Source organism: Dipodomys spectabilis, unplaced genomic scaffold, assembly GCF_019054845.1.
Source record: "Dipodomys spectabilis isolate Male_0828 unplaced genomic scaffold, ASM1905484v1 ptg000157l, whole genome shotgun sequence".
NCBI classification, from domain to species: domain Eukaryota; kingdom Metazoa; phylum Chordata; class Mammalia; order Rodentia; family Heteromyidae; genus Dipodomys; species Dipodomys spectabilis.
Window position 1 is genome coordinate 18965838 of NW_024870834.1, and position 9000 is coordinate 18974837.

The window sequence follows — 9000 nt, forward strand, 5'->3', positions numbered from 1 at the left end:
ATGCCACCATAAAATCAAGACCTCCTCAGTCTCAGAAATCTCCAGAAGAAAGCTTTGGCCTATTCTTCCCTTTTCATCTGTCACTTTTTGTGGAGGATTTATGTGGCAGGACAGGGGTGATGTGAAGTCCACAGAACCACTCTTTTCTGGTGGGCAGAGTTCATGCACTCATATCCCCGTGCTGTTTGGGGCTGTCCTCATAGGGAAGTGGCCCTGGTGGGTGATCCACAGCCACCTGTCCTCATTTGAGCTCTCAAATTGAGCATTCAAGAGAATGGTCTAATCAGTGAGCCCAGTTTGGCCACCAGCACAAACCACATTCTTCATATTTCACTTTCAGGGGTGAAAACTGGTTCCCTAACCAAGTCTTAAGACTACTACTTAATAGGTTTTACACTGAGGAGAAAAACGTGAGTGATTTGCACCCTCAAACCACAAAGACTTCCACTGGGCACCACTTTGTTTAAAGAAAGGTGCATCCGGACAGCGAACCTGCCATTTCCTCCTCAGTACTGGTGTGGCCATGTGTGGCTTCTAGCCATCAAACCACCTACACCATCTTCTGCACCCCTGTTGGTAGCTGATGTCCTGGGCTTCTTCATCTATGCTCCATGTACTCTGGTCCCCTCAGCCTCTCCTTCCCACCCCTCATCTATCCCTGCCACTCCCTTCCCTCCCCTAGGCTACCTCAGAAAAGGACCTGAGACTCATTCACAGCAACTGATAGTCTCAGAGCTGGGGGGGGGGGGGGGGAGCGAAGGGCATCATTCATTTGCTCATCTAAACCACATCCTCATTTTGCATGTGAGGAAACAAGCTCAGGGAGGTTCAGTGACTTGCCTATGGTCACACAGCTAGACAAGGACAGACCAAAGCTAGATTCCTACTCCCTGGACTTTAGGATACTACCATTATTATTATTATTATTTCCATTGTTGATAGCTGAAAAAGGCAGAATCTTCCAGTGACCAACTTTCAGGCAGGAACCATGGCTCTACCTACCTCCCATGGAGATCAGCTTTAGAAACAAAGAACCTGAATAACCCCACAGTAGCCTGGGTGGGAGCCAGACACATGTGGGTGCCACAATACTGGATCTTCCTCTGGGGTGAGGGATATCAGGGCCTACAATGAAGAAAGGGGTTATGGCTGTCACACTAGGCTGCCAATCCAGAGTGCCCTAAGCAAGCTGTCTGTCTCCTTAGCCTCCTCCTGGAAGAACAGGAAAGGGGCTGGTGGCAGACTGTATACTCAGGCAGCAAAGCTGAGCCTGGGCCCAGCCATACTACCACTCAGTAAGTGGAGGGTGTTGTCAGATGGCAGTGATGCAAAGTGATCTCTCATGTGACCCCAGTGCCTAGTGTCATTTCATGTTTGTTGAATGACTGATAAAGTCATGACAAAGCAAAATGCAGTGAGTAGGTAAAGATCTCCTGTCTTTGGAAATTTAGGGGCTCATTAATGGGCCATGGTTTTACCTCCAGGTTTTTCATTCCCACAGAAGAAGCCCCCAAGAGAAACGTTTCAAGGCTTCTATATGTTTTCTGGCCTACGCCAACCCAAGGGGGGGGTGGGTGGGAGGGTCCGGAGAGATGGAAGCCAGACTCTGCTGTGTTCCAGGAATGATAGGCTCTGTTTGCAGCTTCTGTTTATTTTCCTACAGATGGTATAAATGGGGAACTAACAAATGCTCCCAAACTAAAATGAATTTTCTGCTCCTGGGACCCTTCCCCCCCCATTCCTTGGAAGTAGCCACTGACTAGGAGTAGTGGTCCTATAAATGCTTGCCATTCCTGCTCCAGCTCAAAGACAAGCCCCAACCAGGAGTACCAGGCTTTCCTCCCCCCCCCCCCCCCCCGCCCCACAAGGGGGCCCCTAACCGCTCAGATACAAACCACAACGTCCTTAACACATGCCATTCCTAAGAGACAGCCCCAGCACTAACATTCACCAGCTAGAAGTCATCCCAGCTGTCCCTGGGGGAGGGGAGAAGGTAGGGAGCTGGTGGGCAGCCTTTCTAATTGGCTCTTCATTAATTGCAAAGAGCTGGCTGGCAATCTAAGGCAAAGCAACTTTGGTGAATTGAAAAATGAAACAATTTGATGTGATTCAGAGATCTATACAGGGTGGAGTGGGGTGGGATGGCAAGGAACCAACAGCGGCCAGGAGGAACTTAGCCACTTGAAGGAAGACACGGGAAAGATGACAAGAGGTGAAATCATCCCCCAGACTGGTTGTTCCACACGGAAACAATTTTGTGGGGAAAAGAGAAGTATACAGGCAAACACTTTAGGAGATGAACCTGGTTTGTTTGCTATGATTTTACCCTCTTCAAGGCCCAGGCAGTCTGAAAGGCACAAGACACCCTGCATGTCTCCATGAAGAACAGGGATGCATACAGAGCAAGCTCAGATCATGGGCAAAATGTCAAAATTGGAGGTGGGGGAGGCCTGTACCTTAAAATACAGGCCTAGAATCTAACACAACTTTGGCAACCTGAGACACTGACCAAGAATAAGGAAGATTGTCAATGAAAAAAAGCCAGCGAACGCACAATCCTAGATGTGCACTGACAAGCCTGGCATGAAGATGGAACTAAGGGCTCTGAAGGTCACAGGAGACTCTAAGCTGTTGTTGAGCCTAAGATTATAAGTGATTGGAGGCAGTGCCCTGAAAACCAACCTGAAGAAAATAGGCCAGATGGAGCCAAGGGGAAAGAACTTGACGAAAAGATCTGGTATTTCTGTCTCTCTACTGACTTCCTTGGGGATTTGTAGGGACACAGTTGGGCGCTGCATTGTTCATGCAGAAGAAAAAGGCACAAAGCGTTTCTAGCCCAGAAATATCTACTGACAGATATTAACAGGAAAAGTCATTTCGACTAAAAGAATAAAAGGTAGAGGTAACGTTTGCATTCAGCTTTTTCCCTGTTTTTCTTGTTCATTGTATATGAAGCTATAAAATATCTTAAGTCTTTGTTTTAATGGGAGTATCTATAACTAACAGCCTTGTTTTGGTGGGTGACACATGCACAATAATCAGCAATTTAATTTACAATAACAAAAGAAAAAGGTTATTAAAAAATGCCAAGCTAGCCGCTGTTGGCTCACATTTGTAATCCCAGCTACTCAGGAGGCTGAGATTGAGGATCCTGGTTCAAAGCCAGCCTGGTCAGGAAAGTCAGTGAGATTCTTATCTTCAATTAACCACCAGAAAACCAGAAGTGGTGCTGTGGCTCAAAGTAGCAGAGCACTAGTGTTGAGCAAAAAAGAGCTCAGAGACAGTGCCCAGGCCCTGATTTCAAGCCGCACAAAAGGCCAGGTACTGATTGATTGTACCTATAATCCTAGCTACTCAAGTGGCTGAGACATTCAGAGCTAGCCCAGGCAGACAAATATGAGAGACTCTTTAACCAGGAGAAAGCTGGAACTGAAGCGGTAGAATGTCAGATATGAACAAAAAATCTAAGTGAGAGGCCGAGGCCCTGAGTTCAAGCTCTGTTACCAATACAAAGAAAAAGGACTAAGAGAAACTGAGGACTTGTATCATAATGTTCTGTCCACGGATAAGAGCGAGTCCATGACATCTCTGAGTCAGCAACTTTCCAGGCAAGCAACTGGCCTGCACTGGCAACAAGAAATGGTGGGAATATGTGTGCACTCAACCCCAGGCTCAAATTTTGGTCCTAAGAGAAAGTAGAGGCAGTGACAACAGGTCACAAGTGAGCAGGTTTACAGAGACAAGAGTGGGACTGGAAGTCAAAAGCAGGGAATTGGCAACAGAATCAGCAAAAGACAGGGTGGGTGGGGCACGAGGCTTGGGAGCTGACTCCTGGAAGACTCCTAGGAAAGACAAGGATACAGAAGACAGTAGTCTACAGAGAGTTGCACAAAGGTCTCAGACCAGAGCCCACAAAACACAGGACCAACTGCCATGAAGCCCAGACACTTGAACACTAAAAGCCCCTTCTTGCAGTCAAGGAGTCAGATGTGATGATCTCTCTTCTAAGACCTGAATGGTACAGGTCAGCCAGCATCCAAAACACCAAGAGATCCAGCTAAAAATATGATCAGGCAGCACTGGGGTTTGACTCAAGTGGAAAAGCACCTGCCCTGCAAGCACTAGGCTATGTGACCCTGGGCAAGTTCCCTAACCTCTCGGTGCCTCACCTTCCTTAAGTGTAGAGTGATAATGTTATTTGCCCTGCAAGTCTTGCCATGAGGGTTAACTTTGTTAATTCTTGGAAAGCACCTGGAACAATGCCTGCACTTGGTGAGTGGGAAAGGAGTAACACGGTGGGCCTTCCTTCCTGTAGAGACATGAATGTCAGATGACCCCTTGAGATCCCTCCTGGATGCTTCCACCTAACAATGGTTTCCCTTCCTACATCCATGAAGATGTACCTCCCCAGAAGACTGATTCCCTGCTCTCCCACTTGGCAGCTCAAAACCCCAAGAAGACAGAGCCATCTTGCATCCTGCCAGTTAACTGCAGAATAAAAACAATGATTACTGGGTCAGATGGGTACAAAGGCAACAAGGATGCATGGCTTGGCTTGTCATCTGCACTTTGCCTCAGTTTCTCCTAAGGTTCCTGGCACCTTGCAGGCCAAAATGCAGAGCATAGCTCATTGACTACACATGGCCATCAGACTAAGAGGGCCAGTGTCCTTCAATCTGCAGCCTCCCTGTACTGCTTGACATAGGGTCACTCTTAGGGCCTTCATAAAAAGATGAGGGGCAGGTGGTAGGATCAGGAGAAGCCACAGCATACTGGCAGGTATGATCTCTGTATAACTCTCCCAGTCATATAAGAACCTGGAACTGTCCCCCAGTAGATTCCTGCTCTTTTCTGAAAAACCAGGAAAAAAAAAAAAAAAAAGCTTCCCAGAGAACCCTGCCTGCAAGCACAGACTTGTGCTCCACCTAATGTAGGTGCTCAATAAATGATATTCCTGCCAGGAATCACATCAAGGAAAGGCACTGCTATTGGACAAGCTTTTTCTCCTCTCTTCCCACCTCACCTCAGCCCTGCCCCTTGGGGATACACAGCACTCAGGCTGTATGATGGCTGCATGGGTCCTTTTTAAAAACACTACTGTCCAGCTAAAGCCTTGGAAATGGAGCTCTGCTACCGAATCCCATGGGCTGTGACACAAAAACAGACTTAACAGAATGCAAACCGGTGGGCTCTGGCTGGGCCTCCCACAGCCAGCAGTAAGTGCAAGGAAACAGACTGAAAATTCCAAGCCTGGGTCACTAAGACATTTGTCTCTGCTGAGTTTGTAGAGGCCAAATTCCCCCACACACCCCCCACACACAACATGCACTCACACATATGCACACACACACAGGCACACGGAGCTTGGCAGCTCTGGAGTTCCAGAGCTGGTAACACAAGCCATGGAACTGACTGCCAAGACAAGCAACAGAATGAGCCAGGCCCAGTTTCATTGGCCACCATACGCTGCATATGGCCCGGGACGAAGCCAAAACAGTGTTCTCACCCTCCTCAAAGGCATAGGAGACCCTCTGTTTTCAAACACACCTCCACAGAGCCTTAATTAAAGGAAAATGGAAAAATAATGTGCCTGCTGCTCTCCTCCTGCCTATAGAGGGATTTGCACACACATACCCATGCACACTCACTCTATTTTTCTCTTCCTCCCATTTTGGTTTCAAACATAATTCATTCACATTGGGTGGGTGGGGGGGAGCACACTGCATCCTGTAGCAGAAAAGAATGTAGCTTGCCCTCAGCCCAGGCTGGTGGTTCAGGCAGAGCTGAGGCTGAATGAATACAGAGGAGACCAGACTAAAATCTGTGTTGGGCCTTTCCTTTCCAATGTGGAGCCTGAAACAGAGATGAGGGTGTGTAGAAGGGAGGCAAGGAGGAAGGTTAGGAGGGAGAGAAGAGAAATACAAAGAGAATTATAACCCAAGTAACCCCACGACAAGGCCCAGAGAGCCTAGCCCTGTGGAGAATTCTGCAAGTTGACAAAGGTACCCACTTATCTGCCAACAGGTGGGGAACACAAAAGACCCAGAGAGACAGGAGGCATGTGCCCTGGTGGCTGCAAAAGCTGGCAGTAGATGAGACTCTTTCCCAGAGAACAGAGCCACCACTATAGACATGTTTCTTTGAAGGTGGCTGCAACCAAACTAGATAAAACCAGAGGCTTCCATACCCTGGCCTTCCTGTTGTCCTTTAAATCGCACAGCACCCAGCTCTTCAGGAAGACTCTAGGCTGCCTGCTCCTCTGAATCACAGCCAAAGTGCAGGGGGAACAGAAGAGTCTTTGACAAATCTGTTCTCCCTGCTTTAAGTGAAACAAATTCATGAGAATAGGTTTTGCTTCTCTTCCCTGGAACTTCCCTAATAAAAAAATTCGAACCACACTCACACCTGATACCTGCTTAAACTCTCCCCTAGAAACCTGCAAAGATAAGCCTTCCGTGCAAGCTGTGGCCAGATTTGCTGGAAAGACAGTGACAGCTTTTGGGAGGGGGGTGGTTTTTAAACCCCTTCAGGGAAGAGAGATTGGGGGGGGGGCGGGGGGAGAGTAAGCACAGTTCCCAGCAGGCCTTAAAGGACAAACAGGTACCCACACAAGGTTCAGACTTCCAGTTTCTCATGCATCTCAACATAAAACCCTGGGGAGAATGGACCAAGATTTAATACCGAATATGTGCACCCACCCAGTGCAAACCCTTTTAAGACCCAGACCTGAGCATCTGTGGGGAGGGTAACACGCTGGGCAAGGTTGAGCAATCCTGCATCTGGTCAGTTCAGGCCCCTTTGCCCCAGCCCCTCCATCTGTGTCCCCACGGATGGCCCTTCCATCCCAGCAAAAGAGCCAAGGCCTTCAGTGCTTCCGAGCTCCTTCAGGATCCATGCAAAACCTGGCTGTGACCCCGGGGCTCAGGGGGCCAGAAGGAAGGCCCAGCCACCCTGGACGAGACAGGCAGAAGGGGGGCTTCTCAACTGGGCTGGTTTACCTAGAGAAGCCAGCTTACCTCCTTATGTAACCCGGTGCGGGAGATCGGGGAGTCCGAAGAGGACCCGGGCCACCCCCAAAGCCCTCTCCTCACCCAGACACCCAAGCAGCAGCCCCGAGGGAAGCCTCTCCGTTGGGAGGAAGCCCGGAGCCTTCCTCCACGCGCTCCTCCGGGTCCTGCGGGAGCCCGGCTTCCTCCCCGCCGGGGAGGTGGCGGGAGGGGCAGGGGGACGACCTGTCATCCTCCCTCAGTCCCTCGGCTCCTGGTCTGTGGGACAGTTTTCTCCCCACTCACCCCGCCTTCCCCGCCGCCCCGGGAGACACCCCCCAGCAGACGGCCCGGAGGAGGAGAGCGCGGGAGCCAGGAGGAGGGGGCGCCTGGCCCGCCCCCCCTCCCCTGCCCTTTCCCCGGGTCAGCCCGAGAAGCCGCCCGGCTGCAAGCTCGGATCCCAGGGCTGCGGGAAGCTCCCGGCGGGCTGCGTACCGGGGTTCGCCGCGCCCGCGCGGCGGTGGCCGCCCTAGGTGCCCGCGCGCCCCGCCCCGCCGCGCCCCGCCCCGCGCACCCACCGTGCAGAAGCCGCGGGCGGAGGCGGCGCCCCCGGGGCCGGGGGTCGGCTGCAGGCGCCGTGCCCACGCCGCACCGCTGCCACCCGGCCGCGGAGCTCCGCCCGGTGCCCAGGCCCGGCCCGGCCCGGGAGCCGCCGCGGCGCCAGCCCCGCCGCCGCCGCCGCCGCGTCCGCGTCCGCCGCCGCCAGCGCCCCCCGTCGCGGCCGCCGAGCGTCCCTCCCGCAGGCTGTGCCGGGCGGCGGGACGGGTTGCATCAGCCCCGGCTATATAGCGGCCCCTGGGCGGCGGGGAGGGGTCGGGAATGCGGAACCCGCGGGGCTGCCAGCTCCCGACGTCAGAGGGGGACGGAGAGGAAGGGAAGGAGGGGACGCGGGAGGAGGGGGTGTGGATCCGGCGCTCCGCACCCACTGACCTTCACCTCCCCCGCCGCCTCCCGCGCCCTCCTCCCGCCGCCGCGCGCGCTCCTCGGCCCGCAGGGGCGGCCTGGGCCCCGCCGCGCCGGCCCGGCTTCCAGCGCCGCCCGGGGCGCTCCCACCCCGCGCCTCAGGAGCGCGCGCGAGGAGAAAGCGGGACGCGGGAGCGCTTATGTAAGAGCATCCCCGCACCCCGCCGCCCGCACCCGCCGCGCCGCGGCGCCCCGGGGGAGAGGGTGGCGATGGGACGGGTCCAGGGCCCCTGCGGGCACCGCCTGTGTGGACCCATCCCGCTCCCTCCTGGGAAGCTCTTATGTGGAGACGGAGCCCCGAGGATGTGGTCTTGCAAGCCTGCTTTATTTTTCCATGGAGCAGCAAGAGCAAGAGGATTAAGGCGCTGGGGTTACCTGGACGCCCACGGGCCACCGCAGTGCTCCTCAGCGCTGAGCCTGCCCGCTGCGCAGCCTGGGGCTGGCGCTGTGGCTGACCCAGTTTGACCCTAGGTTTGGCCCTAAGTGTTCACTGATGGGGGGGGGGGTAGTGTGCCCACCAGGGAGCCCTTTCCTTCCTAGTAGGATTTGCATAGTTAGCCCCCCACCCACCTCTCAGCCTCCTAGAGAGAAAGATGGACCTGTGACATCCCTGTGCCCTCCAGGCTTCAAAGACTGACACACAGAGTCCTCAACGTGGCACCGGCGATGCTGGCACAACCACGTTGGCATCTGCAGACCCCATAGGGTGAAAGGTAGTCCATACCTTTCTGCCTAGACCAGCTAGGGGTGATGATGTTTATATTCTGTAACTTTCAGCCTTCTCAGAGACATGTCAAGTAAGAAAAGGAAGTGAAAGAAAAAGTTCATGCCGCCTTGGAGTGCAGATGGACTCAAGAAAGCTGAGAGAGAGAGAGAGAGAGAGAGAGAGAGAGAGAGAGAGAGAGAGAGAGAGAAAGCGAAAGCTCATGAGTGGAACCCAAGCCCAGCACATTTGTGCACCTAGATATCATTTACCTTCTTCCCTAGGGTG

General features: G+C 53.2%; 1 protein-coding gene across 1 annotated transcript in view; it reads right to left on the reverse strand.

The window, feature by feature from the left end:
• The window catches only part of Jdp2 (Jun dimerization protein 2), a 39802-nt gene extending 32159 nt beyond the window's left edge, over window positions 1–7643 (reverse strand). Inside the window, exon 1 of the mRNA XM_042692860.1 lies at window positions 7565–7643. The gene's annotated coding sequence lies outside the window, so the exon portion shown is untranslated. The remainder of the gene's footprint in view (window positions 1–7564) is intronic.
• Between the last annotated feature and the right edge of the window lie 1357 nt (window positions 7644–9000).